This window comes from Chiloscyllium punctatum, chromosome 25 (genome assembly GCF_047496795.1).
Source record: "Chiloscyllium punctatum isolate Juve2018m chromosome 25, sChiPun1.3, whole genome shotgun sequence".
NCBI lineage: Eukaryota > Metazoa > Chordata > Chondrichthyes > Orectolobiformes > Hemiscylliidae > Chiloscyllium > Chiloscyllium punctatum.
In genome coordinates this window covers 12852073-12878757 of record NC_092763.1, presented here as the reverse complement: position 1 = coordinate 12878757, position 26685 = coordinate 12852073, and the positions used below count along the sequence as shown (strand labels likewise).

The following is a 26685-nucleotide window of genomic DNA, read 5'->3' as shown; positions in this document are numbered from 1 at the left end:
AGTACAGGAAGTTCCTATGAGGGTGCAGGATAAAAATGGCCAAATTTGGGAACCAAGGATGATAAGAGACATTGAAAGTTCATTCAAAAAGAAAAAGAAAGCATATGTAGGACGTAGGAAACTAAAATCAGACAAGGTCTTCAAATCACAAATTTGATTGAGTTTTTTGAGGAAGTGACAAAGATGATTGCTTGATAGTAGAACTGTGGATCTATTCTGTATTTACTTAAACATTTCACAAGGTCTGTTTTATGGTAGGCTGGTCCAAAAGATTCAGTCACGTGGGATCCACAAGAATTAGTAAGTTGGATACAAAATTTATTTGGTCATAGAAGACAGCGGGTCATTGTTCGGGAGTGTTTTTCTGACTAGAGGTCTGCGCACAGTGGTGTTTAGCAAAGATCAGTGCTATATCCTCTGTAATTTATAATTAATTTAAATCATTTGGATGAAAATGTAAGTGGCCGATTAGCAAGCTTTCGAACAACACAAAAATTGAAGAAGTTGTGGATAGTGAGGAAGGTTGTCAAAGAATACAGCAGAAAATGGATCAATTGGAAAGTTGGGTGAAGAAATGGCAGATGAAGTTTCATCCATGCAAAGTTGAGATGATGTATTTGGGAAGGTATATAGTAAATATAACTAAGGCAGTATCCTTAGGAGTATTGATATACAGAAAGATCTTAAGTGCAAGTCCATAGCTCCCTGAGAGTGGCAACACCAATGGATAAGATGGTAAAGATGGTGCATGGTATGCTTGCTCTCATTAGTTGAGACGTTGAGTATAAAAGTTGATAATTCATGTAGCTGTAGGAAACTTTATTGATTTATTTATTTATTGTATCTTGTTACAAGATACAGTGCAAAATGTTGCATAATGTCGACAGCCTCCAGAGCCTACTTAAAACACTGAAAAATAGACGGAAGCATAGAATATAAAGGCAGAAGAATAAAGAAAAAGCGTTCAACTATAAATTCCTCCTTGTTAAGTGCTTCTCTATGGGCCATGGCCCACATTTGGAGTATTGTGTGCAGTTCTGGTCCCCACACTGTAAGTAGGAAAGATGTGGAAGTTTTGGGGAACTTACAAAAGAGGTCTACCAGGATGTTGCCTGGATTGAAGTATATTAGCTGTCAAGCGAGGTTGGATGAACTTGGATTTTATTTTGGTAAAGCGTTGGAAGCTGAGGGGCGACCTGATGGAATTATATAAACTGGAGGGGCAAGAATAGTGGAGTCTTTTTTTTTCCCTAGGATGGAAATGTCAAATATAGGGTGACATAGGAGAGGGGAAAGTTTAAAGGAGATGTGCGAGGCAAGTTATTTTTTACGCAGAGGATGGTAGATACCTGGAATGTGCTGCCAGGGGAGGTGGCATGAAGTGATGTTTAGACAGACACATGAGCAGGCAGGGATTAGAGGGATATGGACCATGTGCAGGAGGTGGGATTAGTTTAAAATGGCATCACGGTACACACAAACATGGCGGGCCAAAGGGCCTGTTCCTGTGCAGTACTGCTCCATACTGTATATAACTGTTATATTGTAAGATTTCATCATAATTTCTGTGCCTTACCAGGTTGTGACTACTTCTAGAAATTTAATAAGTTTTTGAAAATCATGTCCCAATGTTAAAATATTTACTGTAATTGCAGCTTTGTACTCTCCTAGTTACAAATGTAACTTTAAAACACTTCCCCTTTAAAACATTTGTCCTATTGTCATGTTGCTGACTGGGGCCACTCCTTCAGAAGCATTTTTTGAAAAAATAACGCTTTCAACTTGGCCAGAGGTTGGGGGTGGAATGAGGAGGAGGTGGTGTGTTGAATAAACAATTTTTTTTTAGTGCAGACAGTCCTGTTTAAGGAGTCCAGTTTGGTATCAGGGAGACCAGTTCACCGTGCAGTTATAGGATTGCTTTTGTTTATTGTCTTGTGTCTTTTGTTGGATCTGAAATTCAGGTGTGCTTCAGGCACTTTTCTTTTTCAGCTTGGGTTCCAGTTGCTGTGTGTCACACAAGAACAGCGTCTCCCCACCCCTAGCCCCCCCACCCTCCCACCCCCAACCTATAGGAATTTGCATAAGAAGTCAAGGGCAATCATTGGGTGCCTACATTGTGTAGGCGTGCCTCACCCAAACCGGCTGTCTTGCATGTATTTGTGTCTGAGTCATAGTGAAACATTAGGCAGTGGCCGTTGGAGTTGTAGTTCTCCTTTTTCTCATTCAGCCATTTCTGTCGGGAGCCAACAAACCAGAGAGAAAATTTTGGGTTGAGAAAGAACAAACAAGTGTTTGAAGGAGGAACTGCTTGACTACCTGGTTCCGTCTTGTGGAACCGGCTCGGAGTACGGGTTCACATCTAGTTGTTCTGCTGTTTCACAGGTGCTGGCTTTTTAAGTCTGACTGAAGCTTTACCTGCCTGTGTTGCAAACTGATAGGTGGATACAAACAGCAGCATGGAACATTCTGCTTCTTAAGGTAACTCTCCGATCCCTCGGTGAACTGGCGCTGCACCGTTTCTTTACGAAGTTCCAGGCGCAGTCTGGTTTTGGCGCTCACTGCCCTGTCTTATCTGTCGAAACTATGGTGGTTGTGTGGTTGCACTGGTCGGTGCAGAGCAGCCTATGTCCTAGTGATCTCTCTTGTTAACCATTAAACCATTTTGCTGAAGCCAGTCGTGCTGGGAGAAGCCAGAGACAGGTGGCTGTGTTTAGTGCGATCGAGTGAAGCCTGGTAGGATCTCATTTCTGTAGTGGGCCCAATGCCCCCAGTGCTCTGAAAAGGAGAGGGTATGCTAGAGCTCTGTTTCGTTTTGACTTTACATTCTTAATTGTTCAGACCTGTTTTTGACTTTACATATTTAATTGCCTCCCCCTCCTATCCACTTTCCTCCCTAAACAAATATCTACAGCAACCTCTTGTTCCGTGTTTCAGCTGGAGCACTGTCGGTCAGACCAGGTGATCAAATGTCAAACTTGTTTCTAAAGGCAGGGCCATGGGTGCATTTACCCTCCCGCCATTCCCTCACCTATTCCCTCAGCTACTGCCAGCCCCTTTCTCTCCATTTTTCTATTAATGCCAGCTGCTTGGATTACTTGGCACATCCTCAGCCTTTGGGAGGCAACGTTCCTGCCCTGTGTTTCTTTACCAAACCTGTTAGGTGTTGATGTAATATAGGGTGACGGAAATCCTACTCCAGAGACATTGGTTGAAGTCTGACAGAATAAGCCAGTCAAATGAGGAACGTGCTGGAAAGACGCTCTGGTTTTATGTTTGTTCATCCATTATTACTTTTGCTTTAATGGAGTCATGAACAATGGGTGGATTCAGCCTGGTCTATTTGTGAAAGAAGGTGTTGTCTGTCCATTGCTGACTGAAGGCTAGAAGTTGCTGATTGCAGCTGGACGAATGGAGCTTGGTGCTGTTCGAAGCTGATGAATGGCGGGACTGTGTCCCAAAGCTGGCTGTGAAACAGCAACTTAGTGATTTTTCAGCTTGCAACGAATTGTTTGGGAGCGGAGTTTCTTTCCAAGTATTTTGTATAGGTTTTTAACATAATTGAAACTGTTTTAATGTGGGCAAAACTGCAATCAACAATGTACTAATCCATATACTGTTTGGCTGTCCAAATAAGGAATTCAACGTCATTTGGTTTTTATCGTCCCTCTGTTACCTTATGGGGCGTGGTTCCACAGGTGCAAATGCTCTCCACGTAACTTGCCAAGATGGGAGTCACAAAATGTGTGCTGGAAAAGCGTAGCCAAGATGGGCATAGCTAACATGTGAATCTTCACAGTGTGACTTGACAGGTTAATAAAACTACTGAAGACCTTTATAGTTGAAGGTGATCCTCTCTTCAACCTCTTACTCTGTCCTCCCAGGTCTCTCGTGGGGCAGTGGTAGTGTCCCTGCTTCTGAACCAAAAGGCTCAGGGTTCTGTAGCCTTGTACACCTCCCAGACTAATGAGATTTAATCACACAGCCCCAAATCAGGCTGGACCACACCAAATGCTGTCTGATCTCATTTGCTTCTGCCAAACCTACTCACTGCTTCAGAGTTGTCAAAGATAATGCTTGGCTCATTCTCTCCGCTATGTCCTGTCTCCTTGGACTCCTTTTACCTTCCCTTACCATTTTCACTTCCAACATAAGTCCAAAGAGCCTGTTATACAACGATGGTTAATGTCACCCATTCAACTGGCTCTGCTGCACTATCACTCCCAACCTTGGTATCCTCTTGTCAAGACTTTTCCTAGCTTCACCCACCCCACCAAACTAATTTCTTGTCTAACTCCTTGGCCCCTCGGAGGTGATCTCCTCCACAAACTTTTATCTTCTGCAACTTTGACCCCATCATCACTAAGCTGTCGAGCATAATGTTTCCTTTAGCTGGCATTCTGAATGGCTTTCATCTCGTAAGGGCATAGAGTCATAGTCATAGAGCTGTACAGCATGGAAACAGACCCTTCAGTCCAACCTGTCCACGCCGAACTGATATCCCAACCCAATCTAGTCCCACTTGCCAGCACCCGGCCCATATCCCTCCAAACCCTTCCTATTCATATACCCATCCAAATGCCCCTTAGATGTTGCAATTGTACCAGCCTCCACCACATCCTCTTGCAGCTCATTCCACACACGTACCACCCTCTGAGTGAAAAAGTTCCCCTCTAGTTCTGGACTCCCTGATCACAGGGAAAAGACTTTGTCTATTTATCCTATCTATGCCCCTCATAATTTTGTAAACCTCTATAAGGTCACCCCTCAGCTTCCGACGCTCCAGGGAAAACAGTCCCAGCTTGTTCAGCCTCTCCCTATAGCTCAAATCCTCCAACTCTGGCAACATCCTTGTAAATCTTTTATGAACCCTTTCAAGTTTCAAAACATCTTTCCGATAGGAAGGAGACCAGAACTGCATGCAATATTCCAACAGTGGCCTGACCAACGTCCTGTACAGCCGCAACATGACCTCCAAACCCCTGTACTCAATACTCTGACCAATAAGGGAAAGCATACCAAACGCCTTCTTCACTATCTTATCTCCCTGCGACTCCACTTTCAAGGAGCTATGAACCTGCACTCGAAGCTCTTTTTGATCAGCAACACTCCCTAGGACCTTATCATTAAGTGTATAAGTCCTGCTAAGATTTGCTTTCCCAAAGTGCAGCACCTCACATTTATCTGAATTAAACTCCATCTGCCACTTCTCAGCCCATTGGCCCATCTGGTCCAGATCCTGTTGTAATCTGAGGTAACCCTCTTTGTTGTCCACTCCACCTCCAATTTTGGTGTCATCTGCAAACTTACTAACTGTACCTCTTATGCTCACATCCAAATCATTTATGTAAATGACAAAAAGTAGAGGACCCAGCACCGATCCTTGTGGCACTCCACTGGTCACAGGCCTCCAGTCTGAAAAACAACCCTCCACCACCACCCTCTGCCTTCTACCTTTTGAGCCAGTTCTGTATCCAAATGGCTAGGTCTCCCTGTATTCCATGAGATCAAACCTTGCTAATCAGTCTCCCATGGGGAACCTTGTTGAACTCCTTACTGAAGTCCATATAGATCACATCAACTGCTCTGCCCTCATCAATTTTCTTTGCCACCCTCTTCTTTCCCCTTTCAAAACTGCTTTCACCGGCCCCCTGTTCTCCCCCCACAACCTTGACAAAAGTCGTCTTTAACCCTTTGGGGGAACTCTTTGAACTTCTCCAGCACGCATTTCTCTTCCACCTATCTTGCCCTCCAGCCTGTACTATTTGAAGCCCTGCAAGCATTTACCCTCTGCCCCATTCTCTCCTCATGTACAAGTTGTACATCAATGACACAAAGGCATGAGCTAAAATGTAAATTAATTCAGCAGCTGATGTGTTTAAATTAAGCTGATGGGATTAACTGATGATAATGTTCGCTCTCCATGCCCCCAGTGCCTCTGTGTCATCAGACTGTTTGACCTGACAGCCTACATTGTTTCAACGACCATTTATTCCAGTCAAACATTGGAAAAACCAGTGTCTTCACCTCTTGTCACCAATACCATTTGGGTCCAGTCACCGTTTAAAGGTTCAATGGGTATCTGTAATTTCTGTCTAATTGGACTTAGATCTCGGCATCTGACCTTGGGTATTATTGGACCGTAGCTTACCCCCTCCTATTGCTGTAAGGTTTTCCATCTTCTGCCCAATATCTTCCATCATTCAAATCTCTGCTTCCCATATTCTACCCAAGACAAACGCTGCTTATCCATCACCCACGTCCTCATGGATCTGCAATATCATTTCCAACTCTCGATTCCTGCCCATGTAAATGCACCTCCCACAAAATGGCCCTGCCAAATTCTCTGGCTCCAGCATCATGTTTCTTTTTTTCCCTTCATCTGCCTGCGAACATGTCCACTCTCCCAAGATCCCCCAACACCGTCTCGTTAACCACCTCCCAACAACCGCAGCTTCTCCACTTCCCATTCTTCGTTTTGATATTCTCCTTCAACCCTCTTGGACATAGCTTTTGGGCACCAGTCCTCATGCAATACTTCATTGCATTTTTGCTATTACTATGGTTGTGCCTTTGTGAGGAGCCATGGAATGCTTTTGTGTGTTTAAGTTCTGCATTAATATGAGTCAATGTTACTGTCAAGACTTATTTATTTGGATAGTTCCTCTCCTGTACAGAAATTGATTTCCTCCCATACCCTCTTGAACCGACTACAATTCCCACCGAAGAAGTTTGGGTTTAATTTTATCCTCGGCCAATCTAACAACAATCTGGTCAATCTATTCACAGTCACCACACCCAAATGGAGCAATAATATAGCATGGTCGCAATTGGAAGAAACATAGCACCCTATCGGTGCCCAGCAAGATCCCACAATGATGTGATAATCAGATCTACTGTTACGATCTTGATAGAGGGGTAGATGCTGATTTAAGACACCAGGGTTAACTCCTCTGCTGTTCATCATCAAAATAGTTGCATGGGATATCTTTAATGTTCAGTTGAGAGGGTAGGCAAGGCCTCAATTTGAGAATGAGTCATGAAGCTTCAACTCTCTGATGGAAAGCAAGAGTGTTACTAACCGAGTTGCAGATGGCACTGTTTGATCAACCCGTGGACCCAAAAGAAGAAAAGGCAATCACTGCTTTCTGTCCTTAAAACTTCCTCTCCCTCATTAACCCTCAACCAAAAAGAAACCCAGACTCCTTCACTGTTCTCACTGCTCCCTTCCACCCGCACCCCCCTGCCCCCCACCGCCACCAATGCCAACCTGCTTATGGTTTAATCTCCACAGCTGAAGGCAGAAATGGCTTCTAGCCAAATGCAACTTCTCTTCTCATTATGTCACATCTTCTCCTTGACCAGCTGGGGAGAAAATGGAGCCTGTCCTCCGTCCTCAATAGCTAATGAAATTAACTTCAACCTGTCAGTCTTCTCTGTGCTTGGCAATCTGCATGCTCTTTGTCCCAGCCCATTTTGTCACCTGTTTCTTGTCCCTTTTATTCTTCTGTTCTTCAGATATTCCTTTCTTGACCTTCCCTTGCTACTCTATTTCACTGAGCTACAGGAAACAGATCTAACAGTATTGTTGTTGGAATCCAAACCCACAGCTGTCAGGGCTCCATAATTCATTCTGACAGAACAATGTAATATCAACTTTCTAAACCATCCACATTATGTGGACTTCTCAAGGTGTATATTTACTATTTGTAGAAGTGGACATTTGTGAATCCAGACGTGGAATACTACCAAAATCCACAGAAATCATGGGACAACTGCAAACACATGGAGGTTAGTTGTGGTCTGACCATTTCATCTACTGTACACCAGTGGTTGTTCTTGGAACTTGAGGGTCTCTTTAGATGATTGAAACCTTTTTTTTTGCTGAAGATATTTCCAAATCACATCACTTGTGTTCAGTATCTGAATCCAACATTGTGCTTCTTGACTGTGCAGCACTGAGATACACTGGATGTGGATTCCTGGTGAAATCCAAGTCCTGATGCCTTTATTTCTGGCAAAGTAACATTAAATGGATGCAAATGCCTGTGGAACAAAAGATGGGCTCGGCAGGGGCGTGGTTTATTTGAATGAATGCAAACTTCTGGATGCTAGCTGGCTCTAATATTTGGTGTTTCATTTAAGGCAAGGAAAGCATTCAATTTTATGACTAAAGCCATGTTATGATCCTCCAGTGTGTCTTGAGATACCCAGAACATCATCATAAACTGCCAGTAAGTTTAATAACATTTGGGGAACTGTGGGTCATACTTTCCAGTGAATGACGTTTCATTGCGAAACTTTTAAAATGCACATTCCTCTGTTGTAATATGTTTCCAACTACTATTAACCAAATCAGTAGGTTGGTGGTTACTTAAAAAATAATAAGCATAAGTATGAGTGTTGTTAAGTATTTGGACTGAAAGTTCATAAATTTGACTAAAGCTGTTGCCTAAATTTTCTGAAACGAAAGATTGAGCCAGTGTTTATTTGCTAGGTGAACGAGGTCTGATGGGAGATGATTCCTTCATCTACATGCCCAGACAGTAATTACATTCAAGCATTGTTTTCTTATGGATTCAAGTCTTGAGAATCTGTTTGGACAGTCGTGAATAAACATCCAGTTCATTAAAGTGACACTTGTGGCTGCCTTGATAGCTTATTGGGTAAGGCCACACGACTTGGTGGCACATTGAACTTGTGCACTTCAGGAATATCTGAGGTTTCAGTGTTTAGGTTTTGTAAAGTTTGACCTTGGTCAACATAGCAGTAAGGAAATATTGACTGGTCTGTATCTGCAGGTTTGACAGGAGGTAAGCACTCAATCAGGTTTCCATGTTATCCTCTGGTCTTTGTTGTGATAAGGATTTGTCTGTGTCATGCTCAGTAATTGATTTGGTTTCTCAAAGCTTGCAGCCAGACTTGAGCATTTTTGATGGCTGGTTAGCTTTCATGAGCTGAAATAGTCATGACTTTTGCCTTCAGCAGAAACAAGGGAAGATAATTGGAAGATGGTGGGGGGAGGAGGACAACCAACTTCTTGACTTTAGACCAGGGATAGGGAAATATTGGAAGCCACATCACTGTAAAGTGTGTTCTTGGCGTTTGACGGAAGTGTGTGTTTGTTGTGCTGCTTGTTTAGTCAGTGGTTACAGGGGAAACAAAATGTTCCATTCCTTGGTGTGATCATCCCTTACCTTGATGAGGTCACAAACCCCACCTAAAATGGTGTGAGAATCTGACAAACATGCTCCATTTTAAAAGTGGAAGGTCGGGTATTCAGGCTGAAATGATCAAGAATGATTACAGAAGCTTCTTGTAATAGTATCAATATATTCATTTGATCATTTTTTAAAAAGTTGTAACTTCCATGGGATATATATTGTATGTCAGATTTAGGCCATGTTAATTATACTTGTAAAGAATAAGCTTTATTAGTAATTGACTGGCAGTTTGTTTTGTACTTTCATCACAACAAACTTGCAATCAAGGTTTCCATCATGAGTAAAAAAACTGAACGTAATGTTCCTAAGATCCTAATGAGTGATAAATGTGATCTTCTATTGCAATGATCGTCCCAGAAGGTTGATTGCGATAGATCTGCCTTCTATTTGTCCTGTATTGTCCTTACACATTCCACATAAGTCATCTACATCCAGTCCATTTCATGAATTCTCTCTTCTACTTCTCTCTCCCATATTTTCCATCAATCCTTCCTTTCAGTAATTTGTCTCTATCTGCTGCCTCCTTGAATGACGTGATCATATTATTGAGTCTTTTTCTCTTTAATTTGCAGCATTTCTCATTTGGGTTTTCTGTCTGCATAAGATACGAGGAACATCCTCATACGTGTTTACCACTTTAATGCAATTGGCTTATCAATCATCTCTTGTCTGTGTTTCTGAGGCATGGAAAATAGATGGCAAAACATAGCGCCTCTGCATTCTTTTCCAAAGATTCTGTCTCGATTGTCTCCATTCTCCAACAGATCTCATGATCACATTTCCTGTCATCCACATAATCCTGCTAGTGGGTATGTGAACCAAAGCACTTTTTTCCAGGACTGGTCCATTTACTGCCGCTGTCATGTGCTGCATATAAGGAGTATGATGTGAAATCTTACCCTGGCCTCAAATGTTCAATTCTGCAATTGTTTTGCTTATTCTACCCTAAATCTCACTCCCCTGTTCTTTTTTCCATCAAAGTTTTCCAGGTTCTGTTGAAGTTAAAGCTGGGGATAGAGGACCCGAAGTAGGTCATTCTGACCAATGAGTCTGCTCCACTGTTCAATGAGATCGTGGCCGATCTGATAATCTGCCTGAGTAGACCTTCTGAGACTTTAAAAATAATTCCATCAATCCTTCCTTTCAGTAATTTATCTCTGTCCATTGCCTGCTTGGATTCACAACCCCGCAGAAGAAATTACTCCTCACTCCTGTCTTAAATGGACAAGCCCTCATTCTAAGATTATGCCCTCTGGCCCTAGACTCTCCAACAAGCAAGTGTGGCTGTGCAGCCATGCCATGGTTCCATTCATGCCAGTCATGTGCCAAGGCATTGACTGCTGGCTTCAGAAGTCGATGCCATGCATTGATGTTGGAGGTTCATGCACACCAGAAACATTAAAGGATGTATTGCCCACAAGAGGAAACAGCCTTTCCACATCAGCAGTGTCAAGTGTCTTTTGTATTGAATCCCAAGATAAGGGTGTCACTGGGTAGGACAGTTTTTATTCCCCATCACTAATTGCGCAAATCAACCACATTGCTGTGGTCTGGAGTCACATGTAGACAAGACCCAGGTAAGGACATCCTTCTCTAAATGACAGTAGGGAACCAGATGAGTTTTTCCTGAGAATTGACAATGGTTTCACAGTCATCATTCGACTCTTAATTACAGATTTTTAAAAATTGAATTCAAATTTTACTGTCTGCGATTTGAACCTGGGTATTTGGATTAACAGTCTAGTGATAGTATTACAAAGTCATCACCCTCCTCTAGAATCTTGTAGGTCCCTTAAGAATCTTCTTTGATTCGAAAAAGTTGCCTCTCCTCCTCCTAAAGTCTAACCTACTCAACCTTTCTTCTTGAGACTGTCCCTTCACACCCAGTATCACCATAGTGACCTTTCTTTGGACTGCCTCCAATGTTATATTCTTCCTCAGATAAAGGGCCAAAAACTGTTCAGTGTCCTAGGTGTGGTCGGGCAGTGCTTTGTTTAATTTTAGCATGATTTCCCTATTTTATATTCCATTCCCTTTGAAATGAAAGGCCAACATTCCATTTGTCTTCCCTATTACCTGCTGAAATTGTATGCTAGGTTTTGTGTTATTAAAATAAAGCATAACATTATCTCTGTCCTCTCTGTTGTTCTCTTCGACTCTTCTTTCTCCCCTGACCCCAGCCGCTGACTGCTCCTCCAATGTGAGAGGAGGCCAATGATCTGGTTTTAGCACTTGGTTTTTCATCAGTGAAATACCTGGAGAAGTGCTGGCTTTGGACGAACTCCCTGAGTGGGGCTCGAGGACAAACAATGACAAGATGTTGATGCTTTTATATAATAAGTGTCTCTCAAGTTATGTATAGTGAAGCTGAGGGACTGTGCGTTCACAGAATAGTTACCTCGCAAGTGATTGTGTAGCTTTTGTTTGTATGATTCGATCGAGACCATTCCAGAGTTTGTTTTTTTTTTTGGCAGTTAAATTCAATTGATTTTGTTTGTTGCATCCAAACAAATGAAGGCCCTGAAAATGGCCATTTTTCTCACAGTTCAGAAATTTCAAAGTCCATTTGAATTTGTAGAGCTCGAAGAAGGAAAAGGAACCCGGTCTCTGCACTGTGGTCACACACTGGTCTGGTTTGGAGCCATTTCACCTAGTTTCACCACAGCCATCTTGTTGTTTTGAGCACCGGAAAGTTGAACAGAAATGTGCACTGACACAAAACAGGCCAGTTGTGCTGTTGTCCCCTGTGTTATCTGCATGGTCAGATCACTTTGCATATTGAGATTTTATTTTGCATCCTTTTTGTTTTGTTGGATAATCCAAAAGATGTTCTCCACGTTCCCTAGTACTTCAAAGCTTTGCAGAGGCTTAGCCATTCAGTAAACAATCAAATGTGTGATTCTCAATAAAAGTAGTCATTTTATACCTGTTTCTGTCTACAATTTTAGAATCTTCCCTGTGTCTCTTTTAATCAATCACAGAGAGAAACATCTTCAGGACAAGTCATTACTCTGCTCACCACACTTCATTATTTTTCCTCTTCCTCAACTAATGTTTAATAGAAATTAGGGAAATAATTTTCTGCCTGGACACTACATCAAAAGCCCTTTCAACTTTTATTAAAGCTCCTCTTAACCTTTTTTTAAATTCTACCTAAACAACAAAAAAAGGACAATTTGGGCTTTGTACAATTAAGAAAAAAAAATAAAAGGTTGATTTTGATTTATGTTCGATATCCCTATAATGTTTTCATAAATTAGTACCAACATTACAATATCTATGTTCAAAGCCTTTGTGGCAGTAAACTTACTGTAAAGATGCCTTAGTGCGAGATGTGTTTATTTTAATACAATCTGCTAAGACATTTATTGCAATTATTGATTCCAGTTCTTGCGGGGGGGTTTGAACACATAATATTCAGTGAGTCTGCTCTGTCGCCCAATCGGAGCATGGCTGATCCAATTGTGGTACTTCAGGCATCTTCCCTACCATGCTCCAATTCCCTTCTAGGTCAAAAAGTGGATTACGTAATTGAGGACATACTTTAGGGCAGTACCAGGTGAAATGTTAAACTGATGTTTTAGCTGGTCATCAGAGATCCCATGTATGATTTGAAAAAAGGCTGGAGAATTCTCTTGCTATCTTGACCAATGCTTAACCCTTGACTATAAACAACAAAAAAAGTGGCATTCATCTTATTACTGGTTTGAAAGCAGCACGTTAAAGGTGTTTGACAGTAAGACACAGCTTTCTGTAAATATTGGAACTCCTTTTAACTGCTTTTTAAAAAAAAATGCAAGTAGGAGAGATCTTGATGACATAGCTGGGAGAGAACTATTTTACCTCTTGGTGAATCAATAATTTAATGTTTTTAATAACCATGGTTAAAAGAGCCATTCTGTTATGCCTCACTGGAGTAAAACATTGGAAATCAAGCCCTCCTATACCTCGATTAATTGCAAAAGTTAAATATTTTGTAAAAATACACAAATTCCTAATCCTATCTGTCTTTGAGACCCAGTTTGATGGACATCATCGAGCAGGTTTTGTACTTAATAAAAATTGCCATTGATTATAAATAAATGGTTTGTAGCTACAAATGAAAGATTGTGAGCCATCAATAATAATACACAGACATAATGTATTCCATTAGGAAATGGTTCACATTTCGTATCACCCTCAATTGGAATAAAGGAATCTTTTGCAGGAGATTAAGCTTCTATAGAAGTGCTTTGTTTGGAAATAGGTTGTAGAGCATTGTTACTGGCTCAAGTTTTTATGGTTCCATGTTCAAATATGGTTTTCAGAGTAGAATCCTGTTTCAGAATTTTGATTATTATTTCCGCAGGTAGGATTCAGGGAAGCAACTTACTTCAATATGGTTAAAATTCAGACCAGGCATGAGATGGCAAGTATTTAATTAATGAGCTTCCCCATTGATGTCATTTTCCTGCATGCTTAACTAATTGTTTGAGGGGTCTTGTTTCAGCAATGGGTGAGCCTCTTGTGCTCTCTGTATTGGGATGTGCATGCTTGCTTCTGATTAGAAACAGCAGGAGATAACCCAGAGATATTAACGAAAATTTTGTACTTTTTGTCTAAACCAGGATGCTAAGTGTCAGAAACAGAAAAGATTCTGAAGATGGTGACTAACTCAGTGAGGTTTTTAAATCAAAAGCTGTAAGGGCAAGTTCTCAGCAAACTCATATGCAAAGCCTGCAATGGAGCTTGAGTAGATCCAGGGATGTGGAAAAGCTAAGAGTATTTAATATTATGTATCATTATATAAATGTAAGTGCATGGATTGGGTTGATCTTATTGTTGTTTTTGTTCACCAGTTGTGCAATATCACAGGTTAGTGATTGGTCTCTGGCCTCTCCTCACTCAGTGTTTATAATCCCTGTAAGTGATGGCTGCAAAGACTGGTATTAGCATTAACTTCCAGTTTGGGCCATACAACACCATTGTTAATTCCTGGATCACACAGTATTGTATTTGCATTGTAGACAGGCTACCTACCCGAGTGACTACTATATCTGAGAGTATATCTGAGACAAATCCATAAGGGAACCTCTTCGGCAATACCCACTGTCCCCTCAACCACCACCACCTCCAATTCTCTATCTACAACTGTTAGGCTTTAATATATTTTGTGCATTTAAATGTGATGTTTGTATTTTACTGAAGATTTCAAAACATCTCCCATTCAAGCACCACCTTAGAATGGATTTTTTTTTGCAGCGGTGACAATCATTGCTTAAAATTGAAGAGGATCTCGAAATTTCTTCATATTACAAGAAATACCGTAGTTAGAGTATTTGGTCACCTTTTATTCCAGATAATTTTTTAATTGAATTCAAATGTCATCATCTGCCATGATGAGATTTGAAACCATCACCTCAGAAACATTAGGCTTGGTTCCAGAAGGCAAGTCCAGTGGCATTACTGCTATGACACCACCTCCCAGAACTCTGCTCTCAGTCAACTCTTGAGCTGTTTTGGTTTTCTGACCATTTAAAGGGTTTCTAGTGCTGGCATACAAAGCTCAAGTCAGGAGAGTGTATTATTTGCCTCTCCATTGGAGACGCTTGGTATTGTGCAGGTCAAAGTAGCCTACTTGATTGACATTGCATCCACAAATGTTCACTCCTGCCAGCATCAATGGCGCAGTGTGTAATATCTCCAAAATATACTTTGTAAGTTTGGCAAAGCTCCAAAGATAGCTCCTTCCATAACCACGAGAACGACCATCTAGAATGTAAAGGGCAGTAGATACATGGGAACACCACAACCTGCAATTTCCCTTTCAAACCACTCCCCATCTTGACCTTGAAATATGTTGCTGTATCTTCAATGTTGCTAGGTCAGTGGCCTTGAACTTCCTCCCTGACACCACTGCCCCGTACCAAATGGACAGCAGCGGTTCACCACCACTTTTCTCAAGAGCAACTACAGATGGACGATAAATACTGGCCCAGTCAGTGATGTCCATATAAGGAAAAAAAATCAACTTAAAGGTCCTGAGGTTGTTATTAACACAAACCTAACAGAATCCTGCCTAATTCACCCCAATTTAGGTTCATGGAGAGTGGAGTTTTAGCCACACTCACTGTCCTGTTCAACATCCAAAACCCATTCTATTGAGCCATGTTCCTTCCAGTTGTTGATCTGGTTCTAATTTGTAATGTTTTTCATTTAAATTCACAGAAGATAATATTCATTTGCTTAAAAAAAGTGGCTTTATAGTATCGAGGTTAAGTAGCTGCACGGATTTGGATTGCGCCTCAAGCCTGAGGAAATCCCATGGAACATAGTAAATGGCAATAATCCTGTCAAGAGACAGGTCTTTTCATGTTTGATTTGATTAATTGTTGTCACATATACATAGGTACAGTGAAAAGTTTTGTTTTGCATGCAGTACAGGCAGATCATACCAGACAAAGATCATAGGGTGATTGAACAGAGCAAGGAATACAAGGTTACGGCTGCAAAGAAGGTGCACAAAAGGCAAGATCAACATTAACTCTGATATTTGAGAGGTCCATTTAGAAGTCGCATAACAGCAGGGAAGAAGCTATTCTTGAACCTGTTGGTATGTGTGTTTAAGCTGTTGTATCTTCTGCCTGGTGGAAGAGGTTGGAAGAGATTATAACCAGCATGAGTGTGTTCTTTGACGTTGGCTACTTCTCCGTGGCAGCAAGAAGCATTGATGGAGTCAATGGATAGAAGATTGGCTTGTGATGGACTGGGCAATGTTTGCAACTCTTTTTAGTTTCTTACATTCTTGGGTAGGACAGTTGCTGTACCAAGACATGATGCATCCAGTTAGAATGCTTTCTGTGCTACATCAGTAAAGGTTGGTGAGAGTCCTTGTGGACATGCTGGATTTCTTTACCTTCCTGAGGAAGAAGGGGCATTTGATTCAGTTAAGCACCTTCCTTTTTAATCTATTTCCATGGTTATTTTAACCTCCTGAGGCATGATGATCCTCAGATTAAATCACCACCAGTGGTTTTTCTTTGATACAAGAGCAGCCTTGTGGTCTGGTCGGACTCTGGTGATTTATCTCAAAAGAAAATGGCTCTTTTCTTTTTCTCCTAAAACATGTGTTCAATTCTGAGCCACAGACCTACATTTGATGTTGACTTCCCTTGTGATGTGCCATTAAGGCACATGGTCTAAAGAGAATTCTCTTATTGGCTCAATCTATGCAACAGGAGTCTGGCTCAGAGAGGTTCTTAGATGGTGGGTGTGAGGGCCACAACCTCAATTGTGTCACAGCATTACCCTCTGGATGGTTTCTTTCAGAGTAAAGAATGTATCAGGTTGAACTGAGACACAACTGTCAAATTGCCCATTGGTGTTTCCCAATATAAAAATGACAATATGGCACATGGGTGAGCATTGTAATTAAGCATTAGTGGCTACTTGTCGAAGTAATTATGCTGCTGCAGTAATGTGGGGAATGCGGCCAACTTTTTTGTAGTATACCTGACGCAACAAAAGCAACTATTTTGGTACTTGGAGATGTGACTGGAGAGGCTTGAAACCACAAGGTTTTCAAGGTATATTAACACGTGCTTGTTAAAGTCTGGAACAACACCTCCCACATTATCTCTAGGTTTGATCAAGGTTGTTTGAGGTTTCTAGCCTTAAGTTGCTTCGCCTGAAAACTATTGATTGTATTGATATGTCAGTTCAAGTGGTGGCATCATAGGGAGCTGCACATTTTCCAGATTTTGAGGTTCTCGTTATGATGAGATGGTCTTTGATCTGTGAATCTCTTGGCAACTTCTTGAATTGAAAATGGAAATTCAGAAGTTGCTGTTAATGATTTTCTGAACCTTCATTGAAGACCTTGAAGTAAGAAATCAATTAGAAATCATTGATGTGACATGACCACCATGCGAAAACCTTTGCATCAGTTCTGCTTTGTAGAGTGAATCATAGTTTGGTTTTAGCAGCCTGTCATTGTTGGACAACATCTCTGGCCCGGAAAAGCTGATTTTTATATTTTTGAAATGTCAATCTTTGCTATTTCTTGCAAAGGATTTTTCTCAATTGAAAGTAGTAAACTGTTGTTGGTTTGGTATTTCAGCTTCAATCTAAATTCTGTGGGCATGTACCAAACTGTATTTTTTTTCCGATCAGTTTATAAAAAGTGATTGATAAAACCTCCTCATTTCCTACATTGCTGTCTATGAATATTCTTGCATGTTCCTCATGTTTTTGATTACATCATTGTTGCTGGTCACAGGATTTGAGAGATCTTCAAGGTCAGCTTTCTTCAAAATTCACAGTTGGTGCTCTCTTTCACCATGCTCATAAAATACAACCACTTCTACTGATGTCAAATTGAAGGTGGCCAGAACACGGGAAGTGCAGACTCCTTCATTTAAAAGTATATTGGTGTTAGTACATCATACCACTGTGCCCACTCACCTTTTTGACTGTATGCAGTCTGAAGCTTGGATTTCCAGTTCTTCAAATTATCTTTGAAACTTTGGACCCCTTTTCCTCTACCCCTGCCCCACCTCACCCCAATCCTGTCTGTTCACTTGCTCGCTTTTCTTCAGAAGGTTGCCTGGATTGACATAGCGATTGTGCCATGTGGTGAATCTCAATAGTTAACCGTGCCATTTTACTATTACTTTCCTTAGCTCTTCTTACAGCTCTATTGCCTCCCCTTCCACCAAATACTCTGAATCTAACTTGCATCAGAGCACAATTCTGCAGGTGACATTCTGGTCCCTAGACAATGTAACTGTTCATTGAAGGTTAATAGTCAAGGCATCCTGGCTGACCTATGTTCTCCTCATGTCACATCCATGCACGCATTAACTCATATTTATATCAGCACCTGTGATATTTTTCTAAACCACTCCACAGAAGCTTTATTGTACACAGTTTGGCATTGAACCCGCTATGGACCAGGCTAGACCCCCTCAAAATATTTCAACAAGGTAGCCCAGACCCTAACTTTTCCAGTTATTTTAAGCCAGTGTAGAGTGGATATGCCAGGAATGATGCAGCTGGTCCAACCACTCAGTTTTAAACAAAACATAATTTAGAATAACGAAATTTATCTGAAAACCCATTCGACACTCACAGCTTAATGATGATGTTCCAAATACTTGCAACATCTCCACAAACACTCCCTTGGCAAAAACAGTAAAATCAAACACAGGTTCTTAGAGTAGAGATGTCAGAGAGACAGGGTCAGTGTGGAACTGCTTCTTTTGATTCCCAGCAGCTGCTTTAGTTACCCAGCTGAAACTTGACCAGCAGCTGCAAACAAATCAGCTTGCTCAAACCAAACCATAACAACCCAAACCCTGAACTGAGAGTACTGGCTACTCCCCTTTCATTGTCTTCTCAAGTAGATATTTCCAGACATATCGGAACCTCTGCCTTTACGACCCCTTTTGGAAAAGAAACAAGTAAACATAATCTTTTTAAGGAGTAGCATCAGACAAAAGCCATACAAGTGGATATTAGGGCAGGAGCTCAGAAGCTTGGATAATATGGTAAGTTTTTAAGAAGTTTCTGAAAGGAAGGGAGAGACAGTGATTTGGGGAGGCAGTTTAGAAGCTTAGGACTGAGTTAGAATGATGAAAATCTGGGTTGTGTACAAGTCAGAATCGTTTCAGACAGGAGCACAGATCTGCAGAGGGAGGACTGAGGTCATGGAGGCATTTGGAATAGAGGATTAGCGTTTTCAAATCAAGCCTGCATTAGAATCCAATACAGGTTGGCAAGCAGAGTCGGTGGGTGGATATGGGATGTGGAAGAACTTCCGATGTATAGGATCCTGGTCAGTACAGGGAACCATGTGTTTTTCCACACTGTTAGTTCTATGTGGGAACTAACTGGGCTGCCTTTTTTCTGGGATGAGCTAACACAGCACAGGCTCAGGCTTGAATGAGGACCTTCCAGGCTGCACCCATATCTGGCAGTAATTGATCGATTGAGCTATTGGGAGTCATTCTATTTTTGTCTTCCACTAATGCACATTCCCATTAATTCCCTATTTAATAGGACAGTGGCAGAGCAAATTCTAGTTAATTAAAAGAACGGATGAGATGATGGGATTATTAAAAGTAATTATATTTTATTACCATATACATATTGAATACATTATGTTTCAAAATGTGTCTCATCACTTTATAACAAAATAGTTGAGTAAGCATTTGCTTCCAGAACACACAGTTTTTTAAACATCAGTTTAATATTTCTTGCAGTTTAAATGTGGTGCGTTTTGTATGAGGAGAAATATCAGCTCTTTGTTTTTCCCCTCGTGAACAAGGAATGTTGAATTGCTGGGTGTATTGTGTATCTCGGTGTCTCTGGTTTAGCCTGTTCTGCCAGTCTCTACTTCTCCATTGTTGCTAATGAGCAGTGTCCCTTTTATAATCCACTTTTTTTTTCCCGTTGAATTCAAAGACCAAAGACCTATCTGTGCAGGGGCTGAGGAATAAAGAGGAGGCTAACCTGGTGATTCTTCTGATCCTGAGCCAATCCCACTGATTATATTTTTAAAACCCTGTTGACAATTGTTTTAGAAATGTGACTTTGCCAATTGATGATGGATATGTTGCCAAGTAGTAGGTTATGACATTATGATACCAGGCAGTACACACAACATTGGCATTTGGCTCGCAGTAGTGCATCTTTTCACCCAATCTGATAATGTGCATTCAATAACAATTTGCATTTACGTTGTCCCTTTAATATGGTCAAGCCTTTTGAAGATTGATGATCCAAAAAAAAAGGGCAGGTGACCTAAATTTTGTCAGAGGTAAATCTATAAGGATGTTTCTTCAAGAGGGAAAGCAAGGTGGACAGATTTAAGGAAGGAAATCTAGAACCTCAGGCCTTGACAACATGGCTGCCTTCATTGGGACAATGAGAGTGGGGCGTAGTCACAGAGTGCTCAGAGGGCTGGCTGTAGAATGTTTCAGAGACAGGAAGAGCTAAAGTCATAGAGGAACATAACCATTTTGGGACACCACCCCAATACCAAGAGGGTATTGAATCCTCATGTGTAGAATTCTCTTTTTTAAAAAATATTGCACTAAATAGCCAGCAACATTTCTCTGGTGAAGTCAGGAATTATTTTAGAAGCTCCTTTAGGTATTCGGAAATATTCATTGAATGAAAAATATCAGTGTTTTTCATTCCTGGCCCATTTATTGTTCCTCTGATGGTAAATGTAATTAATTACATGAAACTAGGTAGGCCTGAGTTTAATCTCCAGCTTTCTTGAGTTGGATGAGAAAGGGCATGAGAGGGGAAAGATTTAAAAGGGACCTAAGAGGCAACTTTTCCACGCAAAGGGTGGTGCGTGTATGGAATGAGGAAGTGGTGGAGGCTGGTACAATGACAACATTTAAAAGGCATCTGGATGGGTACATGAATAAGATGGGTTTAGAGGCATATGGGCCAAATGCTGGGGTATCTGGTCAGCATGGACGAGTTGGACTGAATGGTCTGTTTCTATACTGTGCAACTCTATGACTCTGTGACTCTATAACAGAACAAGCATAGCAGCTTTCACTTTTGTGTCTCTGGGCTACAAAGGTTTCAGCTGGAATCCCCTCTGCTTGACTACTGTCTATTGATTTGAACTTGCCTGAAACTTTAGGTCAAAGTCATGTACGTGGGTGAGGTACATTTGAAACTAAAGTGGTCATATTCCTGGTCAAAAGGAGAAGAACAGAAAGTAATCTTGAGATTCTGAACAAAGACTTGGGAGCATTAAAGCACTGAGTATCAATTTTAAGAAAATAAAAATCAATTGGACAAAACCTGAATGTTAAAAAAAACATTGAATTTATTGATAGTGCTATTTTGGTTAAAATAAAACATAAATGTGCAAGTACTGAGTAAATTCGTAACATCAATGGAGAGGATAGCAAAATTAACAAGTCAACTTGCTGACCTTTTTTCAGAATGATCTTTAATATGAAATATTCAGTCTGTTTCTCTCTTCACAGATCCAACCTGAGTTTGAGTATTTCCAATATTTTCTTTATTATTTCAAATATGCAGCAACTGAGATATTTTGCCTTTTTTTTGTTTCGGTTGGAATGTATTTCCTTGTCTGACAAGCACTTAATAAAAGTGAGGAAAGTTTACAATCCAGTGTTGTCATTGTATAATAAACATGTGCTTCAGTACAACTATGTGAATACATCAGCATGACCTCTGACCTGATTGGGTTGATACTAAGCACTAGAGGATGTGGAGAATGGGGTGGCTACAAGGCTGAAAACTTGATCTGTGAATATTTTTTGGTAAATGCTTTGGTTCAAATCCATTGTAAGGAATTAACTGCGATTCATTTGAGATACTGAATAGTTCAGAATACAAGCTTTTTATTCATTATGTCTGCAAGCATTTTGACACACTGAGTCGGTATGAAGTGTATTTAAATAGTTTGGGGAAATCTAGTTTTGATCTCATTAGACTTAACCGCTCTCAGTGTGGTTCCTCCATTTTGGAAACTGGAGAACTATTATTGCAGCTAGCATTGGGGATTGGACCAGTTGCTCATGTGAAGCAGGCAAGCATGAATCATGCTTCAGTGGGAACATGCATCTACTTGTTTCAGTCTTTATATAAACCGCTGGGTAGCTTAGGAAAACACGCAGATGTACTTGTTTGTTGTTTTCTTTTCAGTTTTTAATCACATCAGATCAGAATAGAATTGTGAGATACTGTTCCACTAGCTGGCAGCTTGCAGTTGGGATTGGTCAAATTGAATACACATATTTAAAATTCTTAAGAGGTTCACAGAGAAAATAAGAAGAAAAAAGATCTAGTCCATGATAGAGGATGCACAATGTGGTTTTGTTTAGCCATCTGCTGGCTGTACCATACAATTCAGTATATTCCACTGTGAAGTGGAGGATTTTGAGTTTATTAGTTTACTGTCTCCAGTTGTAATACACAACCTATTAAAGCCTGCATCGTACCATGTAATTACACTTGCTGTTCTGCCTGACATGAGTCAGAATGCAGATTAACTGTTTATAGCCCCACCAGGCCAAAGGAAGCCACAAATGGATCTGAGCTGAGCTAATATTGCAACCTCACAGAAGATACCAAGAGTCTAATTTTTTTGTGGCAATTACTGTAAAAGTATTTGACTTTATGAATCAGACCATTCAGCTCATTTTCAGTCTGCTGTGCCATTCAGTCATGGCTGATATGTCTCTCAACCCCATCTTCCTGCCTTTTCCCCATTACCTTTGATCCCCTTATGAATCAAGAATCTGTCTTAATGCACTCAATGACTTGGCCTCCACAGCCCTGGGAGGCCATGAGTTCCAGAGATTAACCACCTGCTGGCTGAAGAAATTTCTCCTCATCTCAGCTCAGTTCTAAAGGGTCATCCCTTCACACTGGGGCTGTGGTGTCATGTCCAAGTCTCTCCTACTGATGGAAGCACCTTCTTTACCTCCATTCTATCCAGGTGTCTTGGTATTCTGGAAGTTTCAATCAGATACTCGCTCATCCTTCTAAGCTCCATCGAGAACAGACTCAGAACCCTCACCCGTTCCTCATTTGACCAGCCCTTCATTCCTGTATTTATCTAATTTTATTTCATTCTTTCACATGTGTGGGCAAGTAATGCTTTCACCTCGTCACATTGTCAAGTCTTTTAGATTTTGAGAGAACACATGTGTTTTTGGAGATAATTTCTACTTGACTTTTATTCCATGGAACTGTAGTAACTCCAAGTACAGTATTGTAGATGTCCATTTATTGATGTTTTCCAAGTTTTTATAGTCAGTTTACCTCTGGAATAAATGATGCATCTTGGGAAGAATTGTGATGTTGTGGAAGTTAAAGGAAAAAGGGGAGGAGCTTGCATTTATATATTTTGCTTAAATTTCTCAGAACATGTCAAAGTATTTTATACATGAATTCATTTGAAGTGCAATTAGAGTTGCTTTGGGGCAAATGTGCCAGCTATTTTGTGAGAACCTAAATCATGTATCCAGCAAAAAAATATGAATAACCAGTCAATTGTTTGCAATGCCATGTTTGGGGAGGCATGTGGGAGAATCTCCTGCTTCCCTTTTAGAATAGAGGTGTGCAAACATTTAGCACTGTCCTAAAAGGGGTTTCATTTAACAGCTCAGCTGAAGGAGAGTGCTCCCAATGATATACTACAATTCAGTGCACACAAAGGTTTCAGAACCAGGAATGAGAATTAATCCAGAGGTGAGAGTATTGTGTATTAGACCCGAACCCATGGTCCTTTTAGCACCACCAACACTGAACACACTGAGAAGGCTATGGAGCTGCTCTGTACATACTATAAAATTTAGTATTTAAAATGTTTGTTATCATATTTACATATTTTGAATCTGATCTCACAGAAATGTCCACTTATAGCAAAATTGCAACTGTGTTTAACCTGACAAAGTGTTATAGCTATATGATGTAAAACACAAGCCTACTACACTTTGGTTTAGTCAAATATTCACATTGGTGATGATTCCAGGGGTTGTGGGTTTTGTTTTGCCATGCACTGCCCCCGTGTATTGTGACATACCCAAAGGATGAGGCCTTAAGCATTTCCTTTCAGTGACTTTCTGCACATTCACCAGGTATGATTTTCTCCACCTCTCCCAGAGAAACCATTCAGGCTAACTTGTCCTCACAGAATCCTAAGAAAAGCACAGGACTTCCTCCAGCCCCCTCCATTTGAATTACTAAAAGAGTTTGAGACTTATTTTCAGCTCTCCGTGGTGATTGCCAAAGTTAAAACTGCCCTGTCTGCTGATTTGGATCTTTACTAACGCTGAACTGAGTCTGCTTGTAATATCTAGCCCCTCTGGTTGTATAAGTTCAACTTTGTAAACTCTTCAGTGGTCATCTTACCAGGTAGCTTATCTAGTGATTTAACTGAAGCTGCATTTTTTTTTGTAGAAGTGCTGTTTTGAACTAATTGTTGAAAATGAATTATTTGTCTGTATTATTCATATATTTTACATGAAAAAGTTCTTTTTACATAGCTAAATCCAAAATCCCAATTTACCTCTACTTCGGAATCCAAGTTCCCAAATACTAACACGTTATAAACCTTCAATCTAGAAGAGTGTCAAAATTGGAATGGACAACAAGTGTCAAATCAAGAGCGTCAATGGGGGCAGAATTGGAAATGTGACTAAGTCCCAACCTGGCACCCTACAGCTTCCAAACTTACCTAAAGAGGGAATTAAATCTTTCTTTGCCTCTTTTCTAAAAACAAAATGACTAACTCTCATGTCGACACTCTGCTGGCATGAATTCTTTATAATGTGGGATAGAGTATACAGGCTCATCTGCTGACGGGAAGTGTGTGCCCTTGCCTGTTTGAATAACCTATATTACCCCTTCGTTTGAAAGATATAGGCAATTGCAAATGTATATTTAGGATTAACCAGGTGTACAGGCTGATATAGCAATCTTCCCTGTAGAGTTTAGAAGAATGAGGAGATCTAATTGAGGCATACAAGATGCCAAAGGAGACTGACAGAGCAGCATCCATTTGTGGGATCTAGAATGAGGGGTCATAGTTTTAGAATGAGGGTTGACAGATTTAAAACAGAGTTTAGGAGAACTTATCTCAAATGCTCATGAATCTGTGGAATTCACTACCCCAGAATGTGGTTGATTCTGGGACATGGAGTAAATTTATGGAGGGGTTTGACAGATTTTTAATTAGTAATGGGTTGAAGAGTTATGTGGAGTGAGCAGGAAAATGGAATTGAGGCTGAGATGAGCTCAGCCACGATCATATCGAAGAGCAGAGTGGGCTTGAAGAACATAGTCTTTTCTGTTCCATGATGTGGAGGTGCTGGTGTTGAACTGGAGTGAACAAGCTGAAAAATCACGCAACACCAAATTTTACAGATTTGTATTTGCAAGTGCATTCTATATTGTTCTAAAAGCACATTATCTGTAGGCTATCAGTCCAGGTCACATTTTCCACATTCCTACTTTGGAAATAGAACCGGTCTGACTCAAGGTTGGAATACAGACAGATTCTAACCTCACACCTTAATCTGAGCTGAGTTGTCACCTCTTTTTGATTAAAGCCTTCAGTTATCTTGGAAATTTGACTTGAAAGAAGTTTTGGGATTTACATATTAATCAAGTGAAACCTGCAATCCATTCTTGGTGATTACAGAGGAATCTCAATTATCCAAAGGACAAGGCGGGGAGTATTTCATTCGGTTAATCGAATTCCGGGTAATTGAATGCCAGATAACATAGTTTAGCTGGGCATCCGGACTTTGGATCTTGCAGCGTAATCCAATATTTGGGTAATCGAATGCTGGATAATCAAGTTTCGTCTGTAAAGACTTAACAGCAATCTAGGTTTATTCACTACATCATATCAGCTGTATGGCACTTTGATCTTTTATTATAAATTATGTGTCCTATGATCCTGTCTCACTAGCTACCTGATGAAGGAGCAATATTCTGAAAGCTTGTACTTTCAAATAAACCCTGTTGAACTATAACCTGGTGTTGTGTGATTTTTAAGTCTGTGTTCCAAGTCGTTGAAGAATGTTCAGTTCTATGTGTGATACACCATACTCATTTTTAATTTGCAAATCTATTTCAATGAAATGACCATCCTCTTGTATTTTTCTATTCTATTTTCCTTATTCCTAAATAGTTATGGCCCCAGGAGGCAAATCTACACTGAATAGAGTCTGAGGCTTCTGTCTCATTTCATGCAAATCCTTCCAAACAGTATTCCATCTGGACTATGTTTTCACTGTTTGAATAAATTATGACCATGCAAAGCGCAATAACATTCTCTTTCACTCATCTCTCTAAGGTTATAAAGTCACATGCAGTTTACATGATTCTGTCAAAAGAATTATTCTTTTTAACATTTCAACTGCTCCCTACTGATTGCTAAAGGCAGCCTCGATTGTGTAACAGTCAGGTAAATTTTGAGGTGTGTCCATACTCAAAATACTACGAGGCTGACTCACAATAAAATGTATAGCTATTATTCATGTCTGGTTATCATATTGTGTTAGGCGAGTAAAATGTAGTCATTGTGTACCTTTAAGTTTGGGGATAACAATAAGAGTTCTCAGAAATTTGTAAAATTTCTGTTTGACAAGTTAATTTTCTTTTAACTCTGAAAACAGAGAGCATTCAAAAATGAGACTGATCATCAAAGGTGGAGTGGCACATGGAATTACATAAATTGCTCAAGAGGGATTAAGAGGGCTGTCTGCAGGGTGACAAAGTTGTCTTGCAAGTGAAATCCTACAGCTGTTATCTCCGTGTTTTCTCTGACAACCTGATGGTGACATTGTTCAGTTTTAGTGCCACCCTGCCATTGGTAACTTCCCTACTCAGCTGCCATTCTTTGGCTTCATATCTGCATGGCACCTTGTATAGCCAAAATACAATGGGTTATTTAATCTTTTGCCTTTCTACT

General features: G+C 40.5%; 1 protein-coding gene across 4 annotated transcripts in view; it reads left to right on the top strand.

The window, feature by feature from the left end:
• Positions 1-26685, top strand: part of elf1 (E74-like ETS transcription factor 1) — a 269537-nt gene that overhangs the window by 95103 nt on the left and 147749 nt on the right. The window contains exon 1 of one of the 4 annotated variants that reach the window (XM_072594684.1): positions 2177-2478. The exons of the other annotated variants lie outside the window; for them this stretch is intronic. The gene's annotated coding sequence lies outside the window, so the exon portion shown is untranslated. Of the gene's footprint in view, positions 1-2176; positions 2479-26685 lie in introns of those variants that run through there. 4 annotated transcript variants of the gene reach the window in all.